The 25,762-nt window shown below is 48.2% G+C and overlaps 1 protein-coding gene across 2 annotated transcripts in view; it reads left to right on the top strand.

Annotated features, from left to right (window-relative positions):
• The first annotated feature begins 12,763 nt into the window (after positions 1-12,763).
• ZMAT4 (zinc finger matrin-type 4) overlaps positions 12,764-25,762 on the top strand; it is a 405,890-nt gene continuing 392,891 nt past the window's right edge. For both annotated transcript variants that reach the window (XM_085004263.1, XM_021077599.2), the window contains exon 1: positions 12,764-12,906. The gene's annotated coding sequence lies outside the window, so the exon portion shown is untranslated. The remainder of the gene's footprint in view (positions 12,907-25,762) is intronic.

The raw sequence follows: 25,762 nt of genomic DNA, 5'->3' as shown, positions 1-25,762 counted from the left end.
TATGTAGTGTTTTCATAGCTCACGATTGTTGAGGCCAAAGTGACATATGTCCCTATAATGCTAAAGTCAACATAGTGATCTTGAAGATTTTTTATTAGAGGGATAAAGAGTAAGCCTTATAAACTTATTTGAAGGAACTTTGGACTTAAATATTTTGGAGAGTAAAATCCGGCCAGATTAAAGTAAATTTGATGATTCGTTTAAAGTGCCAAACTGTATTTATTGTTTTATTTCTTTAAGACATTTCTCCTCAGTACTGTCTTTTGAATTGTTTGCATTGAAAAGGCTTACATATTTGTTTACCAAGTTATTCTTTTTAAAAAAGGGAAATTGCTCTTATCTTTGGTCTGCAATAGTCCTTTGAAGCAACCATCTTAAGAGGCGCTGACTCTTTTATAATTGATAAGGAGGAAACCATAATTTGCCTTGTATCAGTGTGCTTCCATCCAGGAGAATGTTCCCAAAAGGTAGTAAATAGTCCAGCAAACTTTAATAAACACATTAACAAGAAGTCATCATGCATTATTCTCCTGTGACATTATTCAGGCTGAAAATACATTTATTGAGAACTGCTTTGTCTTCAGCACTCTGTTGATGAGTTCAGATACATTAGCTCATGTAATAGTCCTCCCAACCTTATTTTTAAAAAGGCACTGATACACCTTTTAAAGGTATGGAATCTAAACCTCAGAGAAGATTGGATGCTCTGATAGAAAAGGATGTAACTGGGAATCAAAACCAGATCCTTTGCTTCCTAATCCAGCTCTGGCCAGATCAAAGACAAAATGACAAATATCCATCAACAAGTTACATCTTTTTTTTCAGCCTGCTCTGAAAATGGCAATGACTTCAGACCAATGGATGTGTCATTTCTTCTATAAGCATTTACTGATCACCTACCTTTTGGCACAGAGGTCTGCAGGTGGACAAGGTGCTCTGTCACCTGGCATGTCTGCTCATGCAGCAAAGGGGCAGGGATTAGGGCTTGGGGTGGGGTATGATCACACCAGGAATCCCCAGAGGAGGTCACTCAAGATGAAGTAGGCAGACTCAGGATTCTGGAGGATGCTTCAAAGCTTGAAGATGCAGTTGGTGGCTATGAAAAGGAGGGATATATCAGATTGCAAAAAATAGTGTAGGGCATCTTGGATTATAATGCACAAAGAGTGGGGCCTTTATTCTCTTACATCTGAAAAATGTTTGAGATTCCACATATAAGTGATGTCAAATGATATTTGCCTTTCTCGTTCTGACTTACTTCCCTTAGTATGAGAATCTCCAGTTGCATCCATGTTCCTGCAGATGGCATTACTTTCTTCTTTTTTATAGCTAAGTAGTATTCCATTGTGTATACATACCATATCTTCTTAATGCATGAACATCTCTACAGAACAGAAACAGACACACATTCATGGAGAACAGACTTGTTGCCAAGGGGGAGGTGGAAGGAGTGGGATGGACTGGGAGTCTGGGTTTAGTAGATGCAAACTATTTCATTTAGAATGGATAAGCAATGTGGTCCCACTGTACCCCACATGGAAATATATCCAGTTTTTTGGGCTAGAACAGGATGAAGATAATATGAGAAAGGGGATGTGTATACACAGAAAGAGAGACAGACAGGATCACTCTTCTTCACAGCAGAGATTGGCACAACACTGGACATCAACTGTACTTTAATTGTAAAAAGTTCTAATATTGAAAATTTAGTGAATTTAATGGTGACAGCCGTGAAAAGAAAAAGGAGGGGCCAAATAGAGGGAAAGGAAAGGAAGAGCATTTCCAGCAGCCACACAGGGAGGTATACGTTATTGGGATGTCATATATTCCACTTCGTCTTCAGGAATAATTGTGCTCCGACAATTGCAATAAGATAAAAAGATGTGGCTATAGACTGACTTGTGTCTCCCTCTAATTCTTATGTTGATGTCCCAGTTGCCAGTGTGACCATAGGAGGTGGAGCCTTTCTGGGAATACTGAAGGGGATGTGAAGTCCTGGGCGTGTCCCTGATCCAACAGGATTGGTGCTCTTGTACCAAGAGACACCAGGGAGCCCTCTCTCTCCTCCATGTGAGGACACAGCGGAACTTGACCTGGGACCTCTAGCCTCCAGACTGTGAAAAAATAAATGACTGTTTTTTGTTTGTTCGTTTTGTCTTTTTGCCTTTTCTAGGGCTGCACCCACGGCATATGGAGGTTCCCAGGCTAGGGGTCGAATCGGACTGTAGCTGCTGGCCTACGCCAGAGCAACAGTGATGCGGGATCTGAGCCACGTCTGCAACCTACAACACAGCTCATGACAACACTGGATCCTTAACCCACTGAGCAAGGCCAGGGATCGAACCTGCGTCCTCATGGTTCCTAGTCGGATTTGTTAACCACTGCGCCACGACGGGAACTCCCATGACTTTTTTTTTTTTTTTTAAGTTTTATTGAAGTAGAGTGGATTTACAATGCCATGTTAAGTTCAGCTATTCAACAAAGTGATTAAGTTATACATGTACACATATCAATGCTTTTTCAGATTCTTTTCCCATGTAGATCATTGCAGAATATTGGGTAGGGTTCCCTGTGCTATATAGCAGGTCCCTGTTGGCCAGTCGTTCCATATAGAGAGCATATGCCAATCCCAAACTCCCAGCCTATCCCTCCCGCTCCCTAGCTGTCCCCTTTGGTAACCATAAGGTTTTCAAAGTCTGTGAGTCTGTTTCTGTTCTGCAAATAAGTTCGTATGTATCCTTTTAAAATTTTTTATTTTATTTTATTATTTTTTCTTTTTGCAGCTGAATCTGTAGCATATGGAATTTCCAAGACTAGGAGTTGCATCAGAGCTGCACTGCCAGCCTACCACAGCCACAGAAACACAGGATCTCAGCCACATCCATGACCCATTATGCCACAGCTTGTGGCAACACTGGATCCTTAACCCACTGAGTGAGGCCAGGGATCAAACCCACATCCCCATGGATACTATGTCAGGTTATTAACCCACTGAGCCACAATGGGAATTCCTGTATCCTTTTTTTTTTAGATTCCACATAGAAGTGATATCATATGCTATTTAGTCTTTATCTGACTTACTTCACTTAGTATGATCATTCCTATTTGATCCATGTTGCTACAAATGGCATTATTTCATTCTTTTTATGGCTTAGTAGTATTCCATTGTATACATGTAACACATCTTCTTTATCCATTTCTCTGTGGATGGACATTTATATTGTTTCCATGTCGTGGCTATTGTCAACAGTGCTGCAATGAAAACTGGAGTGGATATATCTTTTCTAATTATAGTTTTCTCTGGATAGATGCCCAGGAGTGGGATTGCTGGATCCCATGGTAGTTCTATATTTAGTTTTTTGAGGAACCTCCACTGTTTTCCATAGTGGCTGTACCAATTTACATTCCCACCAAAATAAATGACTGTTTTAAGCCACCGGGCCTAAGGTATTGTGTTTTGGCAGCCCAAGCCAACTCATTCAAATAAATTATATTTTAGAATATTTCAACAAAACTCGAACTCCACACCAACTCTTCCTATTACTAAGGGCCTTGACCAGATGTCAATAAAGTTTCAGCAATGACATTAAGGCATCCTTCCAGAACGACTTAAGGAAGTCTTTTATTTGTCACAGGCACCCCAACCTCCAGAGGAAATTTTCAGCAGTGTGAGTGAGCCCTCCAAACCTTGTAGTGAGGTTTGAAGAAATCAGCGGGAAAGGTTGAAGGTAGATTTGTGCGGCATCGCTTGTGTGCCCAGGGACGTACAAGGCAGTGATGGATCGGAAGTGTTCCTCATCTTTTAATGTAAAAGGAGAAAGGAAATCATTTCCTCCTACAAGCATATAATGTGTTACTCTAGGAAATGAAAGTTCACATTAAATGGGCCAAAGGTGGTTGTTCCCTCTAAGGCTTAGAGAGTTAAGGACACGACATAGAGTCAGTGATGATTCAGGTTTGATCCCTGGCCTTGCTCAGCATTGCTGTGGCTCTGGTATATTCAAGCCCTAGCCTGGGAACTTCCATATGTCGCAGGTGTGGCCGTAAAAAGAAAAAAAGAAAAACAACGGGCCAAATGTTTAAGCCAGTGATCTAATTCATTCATCTACCCATTCCTTCTTCAACCAATATTCACAGACCCCTATCGGGTACCAAGCCCTATATACCTTGATTTCCCATCTCCCATCATCATTGTGTATTGAATAGTACAGGTTGTTTTTGTTGATCTTGGTTTTTAAAATGTTCTCTTGGAGTTCCTATAATGGTGCAGTGGAAACAAATCCGACTAGTATCCATGAGGACGTGGGTTCCATCCCTGGCCTCATTCTGGGTGTTAAAGGATCTGAGGTTGCCGTGAGCTGTGATGTAGGTTGCAGATGTGGCTCAGATCCTGCATTGCTGTAGCTGTGGTGTAGGCTGGCAGCTGCAGCTCTCATTTGCCCCCTAGCCTGGGAACCTCCATAAGCTGCGGATGTGGCCCTAAAAAGCATTGAAAATAAAAAATAAAAGTAAAAAAATAATAAAAAACAAAATGTTCTCTTGATTAACACTCTTTGATAAATGTCTGCGTGGGACCCCAACTCACCCCCACCTGACCCCCGCCTCTTAAGACCTTCAGTATCAGCTGAGGAGTCCCCAGTTCTGGAGAACCTCTCCATTTACGCTGCAACTTTGAGAAGTCTTTCCCTCATTGGTCAAGATGGAAAACTCCAGCTGGGGCTCTCTGTGCAATGGATTAGTAACCTTATTAAACCCTACACTTAGGGCTCTGCCACATGTGTGCTCTCATTCTCACAGGCCAGGTCATTTGCACTGTGCCCATTACAAGGGCAAAAGGACCATATTTCCTGAGACAAAGGTTGCCCTCCTTGGAGCCAAGAAGAAAGGACCCAGAAAAAACACACCAGCTCATAGAAGCTGCAGATTACGGAAGTCCTGCTGTGCCTTGAAAGTTGGGGAAAAAAAAAAAAAAAAGATGATAGGCCATGCTTAATCATGGCAGTGATAATGCTGCAAATACATCGGCAGATTCATCCTCTTCCAGCCCTTCAATGTCCTGGGCTCTGGAGACTGTCTTAAGGAGCTTGTGTGATTGCAAAGCTTTCCTCTGGAAGCTTAGACCTTTTTAACAGTTCTTGAATAGCTAAAACGCAGGGTTGGATTCTGAAACTTCATCACTCAGATGTTTTGTAAAGCTGATATTAAGGAGATTTACGCTGAAATGTTGACTCCATCACTCTTTTCTTCCTCATCTGTCACTCTGCTGGAACCACCAGCCCCCTTGGACATTCATGCTGCAGGCTTAGAAATGGATTTGAAAGAATTTCAGCACCAAGAAGTCCCTGGCTGAGGTGACCTGAGTCTAACCCCCCAACCCAGCTCTGAAGAAAAATCAAGAAATTGCTCCACAGAGCCACCTACTATGGCTTTATGTCACTCTGCCCTCGTGCAAAACTTGTAGCCTAAAATCTTTAAAAAAAACGAACAGCTGCTCTTCTTTGCTTCTCCAGACAATCTAGGCAAAGAGGTAAAGTTTATTTATTCCACTTGGTCCGATTTTCATGTCTCCTTTGCTGGAAATCGCTCAGTGGTGAATATAGTTTGACTTACAGATAGAAGAAGACATTTTCAGAATATTTATCAAGAGGGTATAATGTTGAAAACTGAAAAGGAAAAGGGAGAGAGAGGCATGAGAGAAAGAGGGGCGGGGATCCAGAAGAGATAAACCACTGGAATTTAGAGATCAGAGGGAACTCTGAGGGAACATGGCGGCCACGCCTCCAGGGAGACTTTGTTTTTTTATTTAAAAAAATATTTTAAAAAATATTTAAATTTTACTAAAATTTTTTTTTTGACCTCTCTGCAGCATGTGGAGTTCCTGGGCCAGGGAACAGATCTGAGTGGCAGTTGCAACCTTCACCACAGCTGTGGCAATGCTGGATCCTTAACCCACTGTGCCCAACCAAGGATCGAACCGGCATCCCAGTTCTCCCAAGACACTGAAGATCCTGTTGTGCCACAGCAGGAACTCCGAGGGAGACTTTAGTTTAAACCATTCTGTCTAGAGGAGAGAGCCTTGCTGTTTCCTAAGATCCCTGGAAGAGTCACACTGTTTTCTGTGGTTCAGATCCCAAGATTGACTCTTCATTTGTCCTATGCCTTCTGCCCTGGCCTCTGTGTGAATGGACCCCAACTGGCCATTCTCTACTCTTCTAACACGTCAAGGGACTTTGTTTAAAAGAGACCCTGATTGTCGTATGATCATAAAACGAAGTAAAAAGAGTATGTGGTTCAATTAATAAACCAGTGGTAAAATAGAAACATCTCTCACTGAGGAGGAAGGAGCTAATTTCATTGGGGGGCTTTTGGCAAAGGGTCCCTGAGAGAATCTTAATGGGCTCCCTTCGGAGGAGAGTGGTCCAGATCCTTTGGCAAGGACACAGAATAAAAGGCTTAGAGTTTGATCAGCAAACCAGTGAGGATCTTGGTGGGGAGACACCAAGGGAAGCTGGTGTTCTAGGAGTTGTTATGGAGGAAACTTAACACCAGTCTTCTGGAGAGTAGCTCAGAACAGATGTCCAGGAGATGGGGTGAATTCCCTAGCAGTTCTGAGCCTGGTGTTGTGGCAGGAGTCGAGTCTTTTAAGTCTCAAACACTCTAGACATTTAGCTAACAAATTCCATGATTGTTACATGTAACCAAATTAATTTCTTTCCCTTTCTTTCTTTCTTTCCTTTCTTTCTTCCTTCCTTCCTTCCTTCCTTCGTTCTTTCTTTCTTCCTTTCTCTTCATTCCTTCCTCCCTCCCTCCCTTCTTCTCTCTCTCTCTTTTTTTTTTTTTTGGCTCTTTAGGGCAGCACCTGCAGCATATGGAAGTTCCCAGGCCAGGGGTTGATTTGGAGGCACCTCTGCAACCTATGCCACAGCTTGCAGCAACACCAGATCCTTAACTCAACGAGCAAGACCGGGGATCGAACCCAAGTCCTCATGGATACTAGTCTGGTTCATTACCATTTAGCCATGACTGGAACTTCTGGGTCAAATATTCTTGATGGAAAGTACTCTCTTCAAATACATCTTCATGACAGGCCAATGTTTCCTTGCTAATGTTTATCACTCTTCCTCGGTAACTTAAATGCATTCTTCTGTTAAAAGGAACCTCTCTGGCCTTACCAAGGCTCCCTCCTTGCTGGAGGAAGGGCAAGGGTGTAGAAGGGAGGGAAAAATCCGGTCCTGTTGCCATTGTGATGCTCTCAGCTCCTTGTTTTCCACTGATGCTAAGAATGAAAAGCTTGTATGTGACCCAAGAGGCCAAGATGGGATACTTACTCCCCTCCTGAACATTTTGAACAGGTCATGGTGACCCTGGGGCCAGATGTTACCTGCTAAGTCCATTTCCTCCAGCCATGAATGAAATAGATCTGTCCACTTTGTCACTAACTCTTCTTGTTGGGTTTCTTTTTCTTTTTTCCTTTTATGGCGGAACCTGAGGCACCTGGAAGTTCCTAGCCCAGGGGTCTAATCGGACCTGCAGCTGAGGCCTCCACCAAAGCCATGGAAACACAGGATCCTTGACCCACTGAGCGAGGCCAGGGATTGAACCCACATCCTCACGGACACTATGTTGGGTTCTTAACCCGCTGAGTCACAGCAGGAACTCTATTGTTGGGATTTCTAAGTGTTTGTCCAGCACTATCTTAATTTCTGTGGGTATCACTTTTGATGTGGGGGTGATGTGGGGGGGTGTGTTAAGGCTACCAAGGAAATGTAACATGGAGATGCTGATGTGAAAACAGTCACATGGACACAATAATGAAAATACAAGCAAGAAGGTGACTCATTTTGGGTGGCACAGGGAAAGATGGAAGCATCCTGGCATACAGGAGAAGTGGAGGAAGGAGAGATGAGGCTGGGCCCCAGAGGATGGCTGCAAGTCCTACAGGAGAAGGCAGATGGGAGGGAGACGCTGGGACAGCCCGGGGGTGCGGGTGGCAGGAGGCCAGGAGTGAGCATGCTGCTCAGGAAGGGCTGTGATGGGATCAGCGCCCATGAGGATGAGAGCAGAGAAGGTTTGACAGGTTTGACAAAAGAGGAGGTTTGCCTCTGGAAGCCAGGCAGAGAGCAGATTAGAAACTTGAGGCCTGTGTTTCTCAAACCCCAGGCTACTCACAAATAGGCAGCGTCTTCCTGGAAACTCAATGTTCTGCCAATACTTGGGGCAAATCAGTCTCCAACTCATGTACTAACACAAACATGGATGAATTTTCTTTCTTTCTTTCTTTCTTTCTTTCTTTCTTTCTTTCTTTCTTTCTTTCTTTCTTTCTTTCTTTCTTTCTTTCTTTCTTTCTTTCCTTCCTTCCTTCCTTCCTTCCTTCCTTCCTTCCTTCCTTCCTTCCTTCTTTCTTTCCTTCTTTTTTTTTTTTAAATAGGGCTGTTTGCACAGCATATGGATATTTCCAGGCTAGGGGTCAAATTGGAGCTGTAGCTGCTGGCCTACACCACAGCCACAGGAATGCGGGATCCAAGCCTCATCTGTGACCTACACCACAGCCCACAGCAATGCCAGTCCCTTAACCCACTGAGTGAGGCCAGGGATTGAACCCATGTTCTCATGGATGCTAGTTGGGTTGCAGTGAGTCACAATGGGAAATCCAACATGGACGTATTTTGGAGTAGTATACAAAATTGGCTTGACTTTTGTGATAAATTTGCATATTTGAAGGCATCTCGGCATCTAGAAGCTCCCTGGATGACATCATTATACTCCCGGGTACCCTCCTCCATATGGCAGGCATCTCATGATGGTTTGGGAATTTCCTTAGGTGATAGGAAATGAAATCTCACTGCCTGAGGCTGTGCTCTGTGCCTGGGGCATCTTTTCTGCCTCTCTGAGCATCTTCTGTTCTCACTCCAAGAGCTGATCCAGCACTGCTCCAGCAGAGGAGCTGTGAGTCTAGTGAATAATGGCCAATTCAGGACGTGGTGCCTTAATATCAAGCAGTAGGACCTTTGTATGGCCCTTTGTAGGTTGATTTGCCAACATACTCTTGACAGCCCTAGAAAGATAAAATTACCCTGATTTACAAATGAGGGAATACTGTGATGGATGGGTCCTGTCAAGAAGATTCCGTACAGGGCATGAGTCCTGGCAGAGAGGGGTAGGGGTGGGGTCGCATGTGGACAGATCTTTGCTCTGGCAGGAGCCTTCTGCCATGTGTGTGTGGTGTGCCAGCCTCATGGAAGGCATTCAGTTCCTCAACACCTGCCAATGGGTGCATTGCTGGACAATGTTTAAGGACAGCTTTCAGCTCCCTGTTTCTCAGGAAGAAATTCAACAGTAACAAAACAGAATTTCAGTGGGCAATTTTGTCTTGCAAATCTCTGTCTGTTTCTGTCTCTTTCTCTCTCTTTTGGGTTATTGACAACATCATGCTTTGAATGCCCAGAATCCCCCACTTTTGTTTAGCAGGGAGTTTCAAATAATAAAATGTCCCTTACTGTCTTCCAACCTCAAGAAGCGCTGTCTATTTTAATACCAACTTTCAGAAGACTCATTAGTAATTAATGAAATCATTAAGAATGGTTCCCGGTGACTGACACCTTCCTGGCAACCACAATCCCCTCTGGTACTTAGTGAAATGTCACTGGCTCCACAGGTTTGATCTGGGGGGTGGAATGGGTGGGTGGAGGGGGAGGGAATCAGATTACATAAAGTTTCGCAACAGCCATCAGCTAGAACAGAAAGCTGTGACTATGTTCGTCCAAGTTACTCTACTTAGGAAGCAGTGCGGGAGTTTTCTATAAAGCCCTTCATCCCTCCAGTGCTGGTTTTCAGAAATCGTGTTAATATCACGTTTTCCAAGATGGTACCCTGCAGCTCAGCTCCATCAGCCAGGATGTAGGGCTGAAAGTCTCTTTTGTGTTGTTGTTGTTTTTTTCCTCATGTTTTCACACATTTTCTTCTTTCTTGGCACCGCCTAGATTTATTCTCCTCTTCTCCCTTTTAGGAACAGAATTTGGCATAAATAAATGATAACTGAGAAAATGATATAAGCAGCAGAGTAAACACAGGGTTCCTCCAGCCTCCCACTGCGGGTCAGGCGAATCTGTAGCAGCGAATGGTTTACCCACGAGAAGGACGGTGGCACCAACGCCTGCTCTTTAATTTGTGATTTCGTAAAGAAATCCACAGTCTCCCCTTAATTACTCAACATGGAACGTGAACTCCTCTTTCAAGGCCACGAATGCCCTGAAATTGTTACAATCAAAATGGAGTCCTTTTGCCAGGGCGCCGCCCACGAAATGGAATTGGGTACATTTCATACCCCAGAGCATTTACATGGCATGGAGGTGATATTTAATACAAATGCAAGTATCAGAGGCATCTGCATATGTAATCTGCCTTTTCCAACTCTCAGAATTAAGCAGTTGATCTATAGGATACAAAGGGCTCATCCTTCTCTCAAAGAGAATATTTTATGACCAGGCAGTTTAAAAGGCTCTGACATAAACAACTGTTTATAGCGTGTGCTCTCTCTCGCTCTCATCTTCAAAAGGCAAAAAGTATGTGTAAGGACCTGGTGTTTGAGACAAAGCATTTTAGCAAAATCACTTGCATTGCTTTCTTTTTCTTTTGAGGATGACTGAACCTTTGATAGGTGCTCAAGAGACTTCTTATAATTTAGTTGATTTCTCCTTATTTTTTTAAGGGGGGCAGAGGGATAGCGTAAAGGCACAGAGCTGAAGCTCGCTTTCTCTTGGAAGTGAAAATCTTCCGGCTTAAATCATAAAAGTATTATTTACGGTTTTTACACCATGACTGAACAAGCCAGATTTTTTTCTGGGACAGGGTCAATCTTAAAGGCACAAGCTAAGTTTAATTCTATCCCCGTGCCTCTGTAAGAATTTCATCTAGACAAATGGATGAAGTGGAAAACAAATATTTTGCTACATCCATGTCCTCATTTTTGATTCCTAACATATAGCCACTCTCTTTCTAGCCATGCTGATAGTAAGACATGATGGAAATGACTGTTTTTTTTTTTTTTTTTTTTTTTTTTGGGTGCGGTATCCATCTCCTAAATAAAATGTGCATCCCACATCCTCTCATTTCCTTCAAACGCTTGAGGGAGAAAGAAGACATCAAATGAGGAGCTGCCTCATTTTCCAGCAAGAAGAGGGAGACTGAGAGCTTGGGGCATGGCTACAGCCAGCCCAGTGTTTAGTCCCGAATTTTTACCTGCTGGAATCCAGGATGGGCCCCCTCCCTGCCCTTCCAGCTGGATGAATGGGGTCACAAAGGAATGATGAAGCCAGGAGGCTCAGAGGCATATTCTAGGGTTTTGAATTGGGTTTTATTAGTCAGCCCACTTATCGAGTGCTAGGTTCTGTCAGTGGAATTATAAAGATATACATGATGCGAGCTCTGTCCTTACAGAGCTTGCAATGTATTCAGGGACGGATTCAGGGAATCCAGGCATATTCCCATGAGGCAGATGCTCACTGGCCAAGACGGGGAACATGCCATTTGCTTCCAAGGATGCAGATGAGGATCAAGATTGCAGTGGTTCCAGGCTACAGGGGATGGACCGGAACCACAGCCTGGACCTAAAGATGTGCAGATCCTGGGGCAGGGGGGAGGGCTCGTTCTAACTAATCTGAAATTCGATAGTCTATGAGCTTTCTTCAAAAGACTTTGAAAATTCTTTGTCTCCCTCTTAAGAAATTCAGCTGTCGAATGATGTCCTTTCCACCCGATGAAAAAAATGCATTAAAGATATAAAAAAAAGGGGGGGGGCACGCCTCAGGCTTGATTCCCTGTTGAGCAAGGAAAAGCCTTTGAGCTGTTTCCACCCCTTGGTGAGTTCCTTCTCTCTCCCTGGCTTTGGCTGATGATGGGAGTCTAAGCAATTCACCGCAGCCAGGTGAGAACCAGCAAAAGTGTGGGTCGGAGCAGAAACAATAGCTTCTATTGCCTGTTTCTCTGGACACCCACCCTCCGGAGAAGCTAGTGAGGAATCCCAGACTTTCGCTGACTTTAAAATCAGCTCTTCTGTGACTGAATAGGGTGAAGAGGGAAACCATTTTCTCAGGCTGGGGGCTTAGGTGGACCGCAAGGGAAAGAAGGGATGGCTAAATCCAGGGAAGATGTGTAATCTGTGCCCCTCCATAAGCTAAAATGACCTTCACATGCCCTCCAGGGTGGCCCCAGGAAAAACATCGCTGGATTCCTCCAGCCCTCACCTTGCTCTGCTTCCCAGAGCCTGTGTTACACAGGCAGAAAGAAACCCCACCATCCTATTTCTCTTCTGCCCTCAGGAACATTCATCAGCTGGGGGAAAAATAAGGCCAGAAAATTGTTGCTATGGGCTGTGTTTTGTGGAAGTTGAAATGCTGGTGCAAGAATCTGATTGCCTGATAGCTCTCTCTCTCTCTCTCTCTCTGTCTCCATCTCTCTCTCACAACCCCCCCCCACCCCATCTCGGCTCTCCCTCTCCCCCACACCCCCACTTTTTCTACTCTCTCCTCCTTCCTCCGCTGCCCTCCCAGGGCTGCCCCCCAACACCGGGGCCGGAGGAGAGCCTTACAGGTTGTCAATGAAACCTGGAATTATTTCCTTTGATGGCTTAGATAATAGTAGGAACCGAAGCAATGAGTGAGGTCGTCTGAAACCAATGCAGTCTTGCCCGGGATCGGGGAGCCAATCGCAGGAGCAGAGGGCGGGGCGTCGGCGCCAGCAGATAATTGCTAAGTGCATCGCTAGCACAGTTGGTCCGAGCCGCCGAAAAGGTCTGGTCGCAGAGACAGGAACGCGTAATCCTCAGCGTGCTCCAGCCCGGCAGCATCCTTCCACGGCTCGGCAGGGCAGCGAGCCTCTGGGCACCGGCCCCTCTGCTCCGCGGAAAAGGTACTCCCGCTGCGTGCTGGGGGCGCTGCGCCTGCTCTGACATCCTTGGCGGCTGGCAGTTTCGCCTATTGTAGAGGGGTTGCAGAAAGAAAAGTTTAGGGGAGGAAACGTGACAGAGGTGGGGAACCACCGTCTTGTGCTGGGAGGGAAACCAGCTGACGATTTGGAAAACTTCTGCGCTGTCTGGAACTGGGTTTGTTTACTTACTCTCTCAATTAGCTGTGCTCAGGTTGGTGGAAAATAGGTCTGGTCTCTGGGCTGGGGTGGCTGCCAGGTTGGGGTGTAGATTCAGGTTTGTTGGGTGAAGGGAGTTGGACCCTGGATGGGCCACTTCCCTGTGGGACCCTGTCTGTCGCTGGTGAGGCTGATTCCAGGGAGCGTGAGGGTTTGGTTGGGTTTTCCACCCTAGGGTCTGCCGCCTTGCCGTTACCTTGACCTCTTGTCCCCCAACTCTGGTGACCTTCAGCTTGAGTCCTTCCTCAAACCTCAGTCTCCTTCCTCCCCCGCCTCCCCCTTGCCTGCTCTGTCTCAGCTCACTTAATTTGGTGGAAGGAGCCATTTCCCGGGGGGTGTGGGTGACTGTCCTGTTTGCCCTGATGGGCATCCGCGTGTCACACAACTTGGTGAGGAAACCAACAAAACAGTTTGCAGAGGAAAAGACATCACTCCGTGGATTAGGCTCCCGAAAACTCTGGAAGACTATCCAGGCTCGGTGTACACTGAGATCAAAAGGGGATGGAGTGAAATGTATCTCCAGTGAAGGGTACCCCTCATCAGGGATGGGCTGTTAGGGGCTAAGCAAGCCCCCGGTAGCTCTGGTGGCAGGGGCACAGGGCTGGCTCGGGTTAGGTGCGCAGGTGCTTCTGTGGCCCAGAGGTGGCTGGAGCCACCAGCCCCGCTGCTCGGGATGCTCTTCAAGGAAAAAAGCTGGTGTGGCAGGAGGCTGGTCCAGCTGGGTAGCATCCTTGCTCATTTCTGAGCAGTGGGACCACAACAGCCCTGCTTGCTCCAAGTCTCATGTTGGGTCCCCAGAGAAGTCCTTTCCCTACGCTTCTGCCGATGGGAATGTTAGGTAGGTGAGTGTCCTAGGAAGCAAGCTTCCCAGGGGAGAAAGTGATGGGCTCTTCGGTCTTGAACATCCCGCTTTCAGGCCAGCAGCTCCAATTTGAATGCCCTCCAGCACGTCACCAGGTGTGTCCTCTGATCGGCGGGGTCCTCAGAGGCTCCCAGTCCGGGACTGATGGTCTACGTCCCTGAGGCCCTGGGGACATCAGGGGCACTTCCTGCCGTGGACTCCTAGCCTGGACCCGGAGCTGGGAAGTTTGATTCCCAGGCCTGGCAAGATGTGGACATTCTAGGAGGGCTCATCCAGGACACCTGGCCCCTAGGACATCCTTCCCGCCGCCGAGGTGTGGAGGGTGACTCCATGAATCACCTTCACTCTTTAATTCTTGTTTGCTATTCACCTCCACGACGGCTGCTCCTCCACCTCCTTTACACAGCTCTTTTGAGTGGGAGCTGTTATTGCCGAAGCTCTACTCACAATGGTTAAAAAAAACCCAGCTGCCTGACTTTTTTATTTATTTTTTTTCTTGGTCGGGATACAGTCAGCTTTCTTCTCTGTACATGTTGCCTCTGACAGTCAACCAAACAAGCTTGCAGCCCCGCAGATGAGCCTGCCTTCGTGTTTGAGAGTCTGGAGTGGACTTTTATCGCCTGTTAGGGGCATCTTTGACCAACGATAGGGCCGGTGAACCCCCTCAGAGAGCCCAGGAGAGGCGACAGCCAGCCAGCAGGTGGGGGGATTTGGAAAGGGGGCACCTTGGTTTTCACGAAGGCGGTTAGTAACACGGGGACACGCTTTTGTGTTGGAGGGGTGTCTAGAATTGGGGACAGGTGGTGAAATCGTAGGTCCCTTCCGCAGATGCTGATCTGCTAGATGTCTGTCGTGATAGAGGACATTAAAAGTAAAGCTTGGAATCCAGCTCCAAGTGGAGTGGTGACTCATGCGGAGGGAGAAGGGAGGGTGGGGGAGGGAGCTGAGAGAGCTGGAAAGTGCCAGTGGGACACGATGGAATTCTTGCTTCCCTCCCTCCCTCTCCTCCGCCTTCCTCTTCCTTGTAGTTCCCCATTTGGAACAAAGATCATTAAAATAACAACTTTGGGCTAAAAAAAGCCTAATGGGAGCTGAAGAAGAATAGACGAGATGCGGGACACCATCATCACCACTTCACCTTGGATGGGACTTAACACCGAGGCCCCAGCCTCCCTGGGATCCAGTTGAGAAAATTTCATCTCTGGCTGGTGTTAGGCTGATCCCTCCCTTATGAAGCCCAGGCGCCTGCTTGTGTCTGAAGGGACTGATGAGTGTTCAGGAAATTAAATCTGTTACTCGTTTGTTTCATCAAATGTGGTAGCTTAAACCTGGACCCTGTACAAGCGCCATGCGGAGATCTCTCCCCAGCTGACCAACCAGGTTCTCTCTCGTTTAACCGCTGTGTTGTGCAAAGGTTGCCTCTTTTTGCCTTCACGAGCCCGGGGTGATTTCCCTGGCAGGTAAAAGTGCCTCCTGTACTTTTCTGCGCTTCTTCCCTTTTATCGTTTTCATCATAAACACATCAGTAAATCATCTCTTTGCTAACCTGCTTTGATCTTGTCATTTTGTGCCGAGGTTGCTGCTAATGAAAACTATCCCCTGAAATAGGATTGAAGACATACTGCATTTTTTTTTTTTTTAAAATCAGAGATGAGCCTTTTTAGTCTTCTGTTTTAAAATTTAATTTTATGGTTTGGGGAAATTGAATAAGCACGTCTATCGCGTTATGTGTTTTTGTAAATGCTGCTGACCTGTCTTCTTCTCTGGTGGATGTGTGAACTCCTGGTTGTCCTGGAGGTGTGTGTCTGGAGGTCAGAAATTGTCTCGGAAAGGTAGAGAGGTTGGCGTGTGACACTTCTGTTTATTCAAGACAGGGTGAAGGCTGTTTGGAAATCTCAGCTCTGAGAAGCATTCACGCTACTCTGTTCTTCCCTCCCGACCTTCTTCACTTAGGAAAATTTCCTAGGCAAAATTAAAATTGTTAAATAGTTCACCTTGGACTTCCCTGGTGGCTCAGTGGCTTAAGGATTCGGCATCCTCACTGCTGTGGCTCGGGTTTGATCCCTGGGCCTGGGAACTTCCGAATGCCACAGGCATGGTCCCCCATAAAACAAACAAACAAAAAACAGAGACCTTTGAGACAACTTGGGGAGTGGGGGCAGTACATTGAGGGTTTGGGAGGGAAATGCTGTAACATTTCATTGTGATGATTGTTGTGCACCTATAAATGTAATAAAATTCATTAAGAAATTAAAAAAACAAACAAACAGACACCTTTGGATTTCTCTTGGGGTGCAGTAGGTTAAGCATCTGGCATCATCACTGCTATGGCTCAGGTCACTGCTGGGGCGTGGGTTCGATCCCTGGCCCGGGGAAATTTCATAAGTCAGAGGGCACAAAAAAAATAGTTCACCTGGCTTCCTTTTCCATATGCTCACCTGGCCCCCTCCTCCCACCCCACTTGCGTGCTGTTTCACACCAAAGCAGGGACCTAAACAATCTTTCTTAATCCCCATAGATGCCTCTCTTTTCTTGCTTCCCTTCTGGTTCCTCCTTGCTGTCACTTAAAGGCACCCTGGAGGCTGAGATTTAATATTAGTCACCTTGCTTCCTTTCCTTCTGAAACAGGAAACGCAGGAGAGTCAGGAATTTGGGGATTTGCATGGGGTCGGCACTGGGGAAGCACTGTGTCCACTTTCAGACCTCACTGGGCACCCGAGGTGGTACAGCTGCCCTGCACGAGGAATTCCCTCCAGACTCAGCCCCCACCCTTGGCTGTGCTGGGCTCACATGCCCTCCGCCTCCAGGGGCCGGACTGACCTTGGAAAACCTCAAGCAGTGCTGTTTGTGCATGTGTGTCAGTCTCCCATTCTTTGTGTTCTGTTCTCTTCTCACCTCTGAATCCATCAAGAGCTAGCTGACTTATTCATACTAAAATGTGAACAGTTAACCAGGTTGCTGTTTTTTTCTGAGCTGTCTGAGTGCGGAATGTGATTCAAAGCTGTGGCGAGTGGAGTTTCAGCTGTCTGCTAACAGGAACGGGGAGACTGCGTTTGGAACAGGAGTGTCTGTGCCACTGGGGCTGTGGGCTTTTCTATCAAGGCTCGAGTCTGCTCTTACATCCAGGACCTACTGCCGTTGCTCAGGGCGTTGCGCTGGTAGCATTTAGGGTCCAGCAGCTGGAGCTTGATCCCTCAGATTTGACCTTGGGCATTGCATCTACTTGCCTTTCCTGACCTTCAGGAAAAGCCCGGGGTTTGGACTGTGTGGTGGTCCATCCCTTTTCTGCTCTGACCTTCTTTCTGGACTTTGCCACCTGAGTCCTACCTCCAGCTGGGGACGTCGCAGCCCCTGGAGGACTTGGGTTGCAGTGCTGCTCAGATGTGGCCCCAGTGCCCAGCGATGCTTTCAGACCCAGAATCCCCCGAAGGCAGGTCAGCCGGCGCGGTGGATGTTAACACCAGACGGAAAACAGGCTGAGGGGTGATGTAATAACTGATTTTGGTTTAGGAGGGGATGGTATATGGAGGCTGGCGACCAGCTGTTCTCCATCTCCAGTCAGGATTGAACGAGAGAAAATAGACAGAAATTGCAGCAGATGGACTTAGATTAGGTATAAGGAAGAATTTTCCATCAGCAAGAGTTGTTAAAAAGGGAAGGTTTGGAGCCTCCGTGATGGTCTTTAGGAAACGGATGCGCCAGAGATACAGCCGGAGGGAGAGGTGGGGGGCAACGGGGAGGTGAAAGGCAGGGACTGTCCAGTGTAGGGATCCCGGCCTCTTCCTGCCAACGTCCTTTGCTGTTTCCCCGAAACCTCCCCTTTTTTCCATCGAGGGACGGACGAGGTAGACAGCCGCTGTCCACCTGCCGCCTGAGGGGTGGGTCCCTTCTGTGGCTGGAGGACCTTTCTCCTCAAGCCGCACTTTTCATCCCCAGACCTGGAGAATGAGGCTCAGAGAAGTGACAGGCCTTGGTGTCGTCACACAGGGACCCGATGGCCAAGCCGGGGCCAGAGGCAAGGTCCTCCAACCCGAGCCAGTGTTATTTGCTTTGTAGTTTTTTTTTTTTTTTTTTTTTCCTGTTTCCAAACTGAAGGAACTGTTTCCTTTTCCTGGGTTCTGTCTGTCTAAGCAACGGAGACAGGAAGCCCCAGAGGTGAGAAGTGTTTACTGAGTGCCTGCTACTGACACCCCTCGTGCAACCAACTCCGGCTCCTCTGATTTAAGTGGTCGATGCTCTGGTCCCAGTTGCCGGACCAGAAGGGGCTTCTGCAGGGTCAGGGTCAGTGGAATGCACGCCAGACACGGGGGCGGAAAGGAGGGGACAGGGGACAACTGTGGGGACTGGTTAGAGAGATGGGAAGAAAAGAAAAGATTATTTAATCTGCATCTTACCAAGGCAAGCGCCTTTAGTTGTCCTCATGGGACAAATGAAATAAAAGAGCTCCACAGCTCCCATGGGACCTGGAGAAGACAGGTGGCCTGTTCCCTTTACACAACTAAACAGAATTTTGAATTTCAGCTGGATTTTCATTTCTGAGAGATGCCTCTACAGCGTGGACATCTACCTTCTTTCCCAGCCAGACTTGATTCATTTCTGGGCAGAGCTACCTCCTGGGTGCTCGGGTACCCGGGAGGCTGCCTCCAGCCTGAGGCTGGCTCCCTGGGGCCCCGGGGTGAGAGCGAAGGGCTGTGGTCCAGCTGGAGGCCTGGGGATGAAAGCAGAGCTGGCACTCTGGAGATTGAGGCAGAGGCTGGGGACAGCTTTGCCTTCTGGTGGTTTGAGTCTCGTAGGCAGCAGAATGAAGTGGTGAAATGAGCAGCACCAAATAAATACATAATTAGGGAGCATGTGTGGAGTTACTGAGAAAAAGGGAGAGAGTGCAGAGGTTTGTGCAGGGATCGCTAGGGGGCAGTAGCGAGTGCCTGGCAGGGCTGGTGTGTCTCTGGGCTGACCCTGATGGAGACTTTGAGGGCACCGAGGCAGGCCCCGGGGGGTCTGCCAGAAACCAGGAGGGTCTTCAGTGGGATCCTGCCTGGAAGGACCATCGACCCCAGAGGCAGCCAAGCAGGATGTCTGTCCAGGGAACAACCAGGACGGAAGGTGCAGAGTTGCCCAAGGGAGAGAGAACACTGGGCGCCAGGGTCTGAGGCTGGACGTGGGATAGGCTTGAAGGATGGAGAGAGCTTGGGAAGATGAGGAAGAGAGAGGAGGGGTGGGCAGCACGAGGAAGGATGGGAAACCCGTGGGTTACGGAGACTGTCCACACTTCTGTCCTCAATTTTGGTGCCACCCACTGCATGAGATGCACATAGTGCAGTAGGCATCACAGTGCTGTCGCCTGGATGCAGGCTGCCCTGGGTACCCTCACTTGGCAACATCAGAGAGGGGACCACCCAAGGGCGGTTTGAGAAATAAGCAGGTGGCTGGGGGAGGGGAGAGGGAGGGCAGCCAGATTTCAAGACCCAGAAGCATGAGACAGTGTGCCCTGGAACACCAGGGGTACCACTTGGTGTGGCTCCGTCTGAAGACCCGAGGTAAGTTTTGGGGGCATGGGAGGAGGAGACATGAGTGCTCCTAAGTGGAGAGGGACCAGCTGGCCAAACTGAGGGGCGGAAGGGTTTTAGGCAGGAAGAAAGATCATCCATCACCTTTGCATTTAGGGGAAATGAGATGGGGAAAAGGGGAGTGGAGGTGAGGTTTGGGAGGGGCAAGCCTGGGATGGAGAGGTGGGTTCTGAAGCCCTTGATTGTGGTCCAGGTGGGAAAGGCTTGAAGGCTCGGAAGGAGTCTAAGGAGACGGGGGCCGGCATCAAAGCAGAGTGCTCTGGCATCAGGAGTTCCACTAGATCAGGCAAAAATCCCCAGAAAGGCGGCTGACAGGTGAGAGGAAAGGTCGGACTGTTAGATGAAAGAGGGGTGCCTGCCACTGAAGACAGGATGAGAACGAATGGGTTTAAACATCAGGAAAATGATACAAGCTAGACATTAGCATTGAGGCTCTAATGGAGACGATTTTTCTTTTTTTTTCCTTTTTGCTTTTTCTAGGGCCACTCCTGCAGCATATGGAGGTTCCCAGGCTAGGGGTCTAATTGGAGCTGTAGCCACCGCAGGTCTACACCAGAGCCTCAGCAATGTGGGAACCGAACCGCGTCTGCGACCTGTACCACAGCTCACGGCAATGCCGGATCCTTAACCCACTGAGAAAGGCCAGGGATCAAACCTGCAACCTCATGGTTCCTAGTCGGATTCGTTAACCACTGAGCCACGACGGGAACTCGCTGGAGATGATTGTTAAGCACGGGGGCAAAGTCATCAAAGGCGGCTGTAGACTAATTCTCTCCTTCATAGAAATGTTAACAAATCAGTCTGTCCCTTGACGGAAAAGTGGGCAAAGGATGTGAAGCGGTAGTTTAAACATAGAGGAAGAAACACAAATGTCCAGAAAAACATGCAGAGGTGTCCAGCCTCACTCATTATTAAAATCTGAAATTAAAACCAAGATGCCATTACCCACCTACCAGAGAGAAGAAGGAAGGTGAGCATCGGGGCTGTTCAGAGTGGGAAATGGGAGCTCCCGTTGTGGCTCAGGGGGTTAAGAACCCAACATGGTGTCCGTGATGATGCCAGTTTGACCTGTGGCCTCACTCAGTGGGTTAAGGCTATGGTGTTGTCGAAAGCTGTGGCTCAGATCTGGTGTTGCTGTGACTGTGGTGCAGGCTGGCAGCTACAGCTTCGATTCAACCCCTAGCCTAGGAAATTCCAAATGCTGTGGGTGCGGCCCTAAAAAGAAAAAAGAAAAAGAAAAAAAAAAAAAGGAAAAAGAAAAGAAAAGAAAAACAAACAAACAAACAAAAGAGTGGGAAATGGACATTTTCAAACTTAGCTGGCAGGGAAATAATTTGCAAACAAAAGACACGTGTCTCTAAGATGTACCCTTTGAACCAGTTAGCAATTCCTCTTCTAGGAATTTATCCTAAGGAAATTGTCAGAGCTGTGCCAAACAGTTCTAATCAAGAATATTCCTTTTAGCATTAGTCATTATAACAAAACATTGTGTGGGGGGATTAGTTAAATCTAATATGGTGCATCCATAAAATGAGAATCAAGGGAGCTGGTAAAATGACATTGAATGATATTTAAGGACACGGGTAAATGCCACTATATATATTAAGTACATAAAGGTTTAAAAGTAAATAGAGTATAAATGCTATTTTGTAAAAAAAAAAAATGATGTATATAGTCATGAGAAAATAGAATGGAATACAAATATATCAAAGTGACAATGGTGGTTCTTTCTGGGTTTTAGGAAACATTTGATTTTTGATTTTGTTCAACTTGTGTTTATTTCCCAAATAAACACATTTTTTTTTCCAAATAAATACATTTCCTACAGGAACCGTGCTATTTTACAAATCAGAAAAACACATGCTCTTTAAGCCACGTCCTCTAACCACGAATGTTTGAGCAGTGACTGTATGTACGTAGCCGTGGGTCAGATCCTGGGTTCTCACTAAAGAGCGTCCATCGCCCTTGGCAAGATCAGGTCAGCGTGCCCAGGCAATGCAGCCTGTGCACCCCACATCCATCCTGGCTAAGGGTGGAGGGGGCGAGATCTCGCACTGGGTGTGGTGACACTGGGCTGTGGCATCCTGCTCCATTGTCTCCACCTCACCCCCAGGCCCTGTCTACAGTGGTCAGACCCATCTTAGCATTTCAGGTGATGTGTGGACAGGCATCACATCCCTCTGCTGATTTGACAAGTTGAGAAGTTGAGGCTCAGAGAGGCTGAGACTCGGCCAGGATCACAGAGCCAGTGAGTGCCAGAGCTAGGCCCCTGGGGACATGGATGCTGAGGCTGGTCCAGATGGGCAGTTTTGTTAGGCTTCTGGTGCTGTGGCATTGGCTGGGCTGGCAGATTTTCACCAGGGCGGTGTGATCCCCCCTCCCCTCCTTTCCAGAAGCAATGCCTTTGGCTTTATTCCCACACTCATTAAGACCAAGTGGCTGCACTGACAGCGAACGCTCTTAGAGAAGGGGCTTCAGGTGCTGAAGGCTCTCCAGAGGCCACCTCCCTCTTCTGCCTCCTGTGATCTCATTTGTCGCTGCTTTTCCGGAATGTCTTGGCTTCCCGCTGTGTTTTCCCTTGTTGCAATGAGGGGCAGCCCGAGTCTGCTCCCGCACCCGCTGGAAGTCACAGCTGGCTGGCTCCGTGATGTGTGCCCGGGCCACGTGGGGTGTCGGGGGTGTCCCTCAGCGGGGCAGGTGGTGGCTCTGATGGGCACGTCCTTCAGGCTTTCGTGGGTGGGCTTAATTGGAAAAGTGGCTCTGCTTGCCTGAAGGTCCGGCAGGGTGAGGAGGGGGGCAGGCTGAGTGGCTGATTTGCTGCTCTATTTATTTTAATAGTAATGCACGGGTCTGAAGTTCCTGTGGTGGCTCAGTGGTTAATGAATCCGACTAGGAACGATGAGGATTCGGGTTCGATCCCTGGCCTTGCTCAGTGGGTTAAGGATCCAGCGTTGCGTTGAGCTGTGTAGGTTGCAGACGCGGCTTGGATCCTGCGTTGCTGTGGCTCTGGCATAGGCCGGTGGCTACAGCTCCGATTCGACCCCTAGCCTGGGAACCTCTATATCCTGTAGGAGCGGCCCTAGAAAAGACAAAAAGACAAAAAAAAAAAAAAAAAAAAAAAGTAATGCACGGGTGTATGGTGTTCTGTGTCCCCAAGCCTCGGAGGCAGGTGGGGAAGGTGTCCTTACCCCCGCTTTGCAGAGGAAGAAACTGATGCTTGAAAAGGCAAAGCCAGACTCCTTGGGTGGGGCAGGCAGCAGGGCCAGTATGGAAAGAGCCGGGTTTTCTGCCTACCAGTAAAAACTGCCCAACTGACCTTGTGACCATCAGGCTTTTGCCTGCCTGGGCCACGGAGGGGTGGGCAGGGTGCCTTGGGTCCCTGGTGGACACTGGAGGGCTTAAGTGCAGCACAGGTGAGATGACTTCTGGTCCCAGGTGTATTCATCTGAGTCCTAAATCGAGGTCCGGGGTAGGTGCTGAGAAAGTGGGTGTCAGTGGGGGTGCAAGTGGCCACAGAAGGCTCAGGAGGCGGAGGGTCCTGAGCCCTGAAAGGTGAGGGCCATCCACATGGAAGGAAGAGGGCATTCTTGGTGTGAGCGGTGGTCTGGAGCCCAGAGCCAGTGTGGCCGTCGGGCTGCTGAGAAGCCTGGAGTCCCGGCTTTGTTGGGTTCTCAGAAAGCCCTCTGTTGAACAAGCGGGAGCCAAGGGGATGAGCTTTAGCGTGTTCAGCCAGAGGGAGGGCAGGGAAGGACGGAGGGAGGGGAAATGGGTCGGAGGCTCTCCTGTGGAATGGTACCCTCGTGCCATCTCTCTGGGCTTTAGTTCTTGCCGATAGGAGGCAAGGATAGGGTGAGGTTCCAGGAGGAGAGGGAGTTAAGTTGGTTCCCATTCTAGGTTCCGCCAGCCCTCCCCGCCTGCCCGGAATTCGGGGTTTTCAGCATGTGGGGAGAGGAAGGAGAAGTTATGAGACAAAAAGACAAAGACCAAAGAAACAGGAGCAGATGGGGAATAGGTGGAAACTCGGGGTGGATGTTTGGCAATGAGGGATCAACTAACAGCACATTGAAAGCCATAAGCACGACCTCTTTTTTTTTTTTTTTTTTTGTCTTTTTGCCTTTTCTGGGGCCACTCCTGTGGCATATGGAGGTTCCCAGGCTAGGGGTCAAATCGGAGCCACAGCCACTGGCCTATGCCACAGCCACAGCAACACAGGATCCGAGCTGTGTCTGGGACCCACACCACAGCTCACGGCAATGCCGGATCCTTAACCCACTGAGCAAGGGCAGGGATCGAACCCGAAACCTCATGGTTCCTAGTCAGATTCGTTAACCACTGCGCCACAATGGGAACTCCAGCACAATCTCTTTTTACACTGTAGCCTTTTAGGTGCGATAGGAGCAAATAAGAAAATAAAAAGAGTCTGACGTGGAGAACAGACTTGTGGGTTGTCAAGGGGGAGGAGGGAGGGTGTGGGATGGACAGGGAGTTTGGGGTTAGTAGATGTAAACTATTCCATTGAGAATGGAGAAGCAATGCGGTCCTACTTGTACAGCACAGGGAACTAAATCCAGTCACTTGGGATAGAACATGATGCAAGATCTTATGAGAAAAAGAATGTATATATGTGTGACTGGGTCATTTTGCTATACAGCGGAATTGGCAGAACATTGTCAATCAACTATAATTAAAAAAAAAAGAAAGAAAGAAAAGAAAAAGAGTCCAAGACCACCCTTTATAGTCATCCCTCTGTCTCAGCAGGGGATGGATTTTAGGATCCCCCGACTCAGGACACCAAACTCCAGGGACACTCAAATCCCTTAAAATTTCCCTTCCCCACCCCATAACCGCGGTGAGGAAACCCACAGACAGGGAGGGCTGATTGTATTTTCAATTTTTTCTTTGGCCACCCCTGGGGAATGTGGACGTTCCTGGGCCAGGGATCGAACCTACGCCACCTTGTCACCTGCACCATAGCTGTGGCAACAGCAGATCCTTAACCTGCTGTGCCACAGAGCAACTTCAAAGAGCAACTTCCATATTTTCAATTTTTTTTTTTTTGCCCTTTATAGGCCACACCCGCATCATATGGAGGTTCCCAGGCTAGGGGTCAAATGGGAGCTACAGCTGTTGGCCCACACCACAGCCACAGCAATGCCAGATCCGAGCCACATCTTTGAGGGTCCTTAACCCACTGAGCAAGGCCAGGGATCGAACCCACCACCTCATGGTTCCTAGTTGGATTTGTTTCTGCTGCACCCTGATGGGAACTCCCATATTTTCAAATTTTAAAACATTTGGTCCTTAACCTCCTTTCACAGAGAGGAAACTGGGGCTTGGCCTGGTTAAGGCCCACAAACTACTTGTGCTGGTGAGCTGTGGATTCCAAGCCTGGTGCCTTGTCTGCTGTGACTCCCCATCCTGCTCACCCCTCTGGGGCCCAGCAGGTGATCTGCAGGGGAGAGAGAAGAGGCAGTGTTGGTTCCATGTGCCTCCAGAGCAGCCCCTTCCCCTTTCTGCCCCCTCTGGAAGGCTCTGCAGAGGAATGTGTGGAGCAGCTGGGGGCTGGTCCCCCTGTCCCTGGGGACTGGCTTGCTTCAGTCTGTTCCCTGCAATGGGTTCAGGGAGAGATGCTGCTGGCTCAGGGCTGTACCAGCTCTGTGCTGTGGTCCTTTCCGACTTCTCCACGATGGAAGCCACGTGCTTCTCTTCCCCACCCTGCTTCCTTAAGAGGTGACAGGAGCTTCTGAAATTTTCTGCGTCCACTTGTTCATTGCTCAGATATTGAGAACTGATAAGCACAGCTCTCCATGTTGAGAAGACAGAAGTGGACAAAGCCCATACAGGCCTCGTTCTGTTAGAGCTTCTATTCTAGTCGCGGGGACGGAGGGTGAACAAATGAGTTAGGTACTTAGGAAGGCCAATCAGTGCAGTAGGGAAAGTGAAGCAGAACGTGGGGCTCTGGGGGGGGGGGTTGGTGATGGTGGGGTGGAGTGGGGAGGGGTAATAAAGTGACACTGGAGCTGAGAGGAGGACTGTCCATCCTTGCGGATGTTTGGAGAGAGCTGTCCACCAGCAGGGGTTCTGAAACTGGAGACCCTTGAGGTTTCGGGGTAGCCCTGAGGCTAGGGTGCCGTCCTCAAACCACTGGGAGGTTCTGAGCAGAGGACTGATGTCATCTAGGATGGAAACAATC

This window comes from Sus scrofa, chromosome 17 (genome assembly GCF_054392235.1).
Source record: "Sus scrofa isolate SSC_HxYL_T2T_F1_AM1 chromosome 17, Sscrofa_HxYL_maternal_Yorkshire_Landrace_v2.0, whole genome shotgun sequence".
Classification (NCBI taxonomy): domain Eukaryota; kingdom Metazoa; phylum Chordata; class Mammalia; order Artiodactyla; family Suidae; genus Sus; species Sus scrofa.
This window is presented reverse-complemented; position numbering and strand designations above follow the sequence as displayed.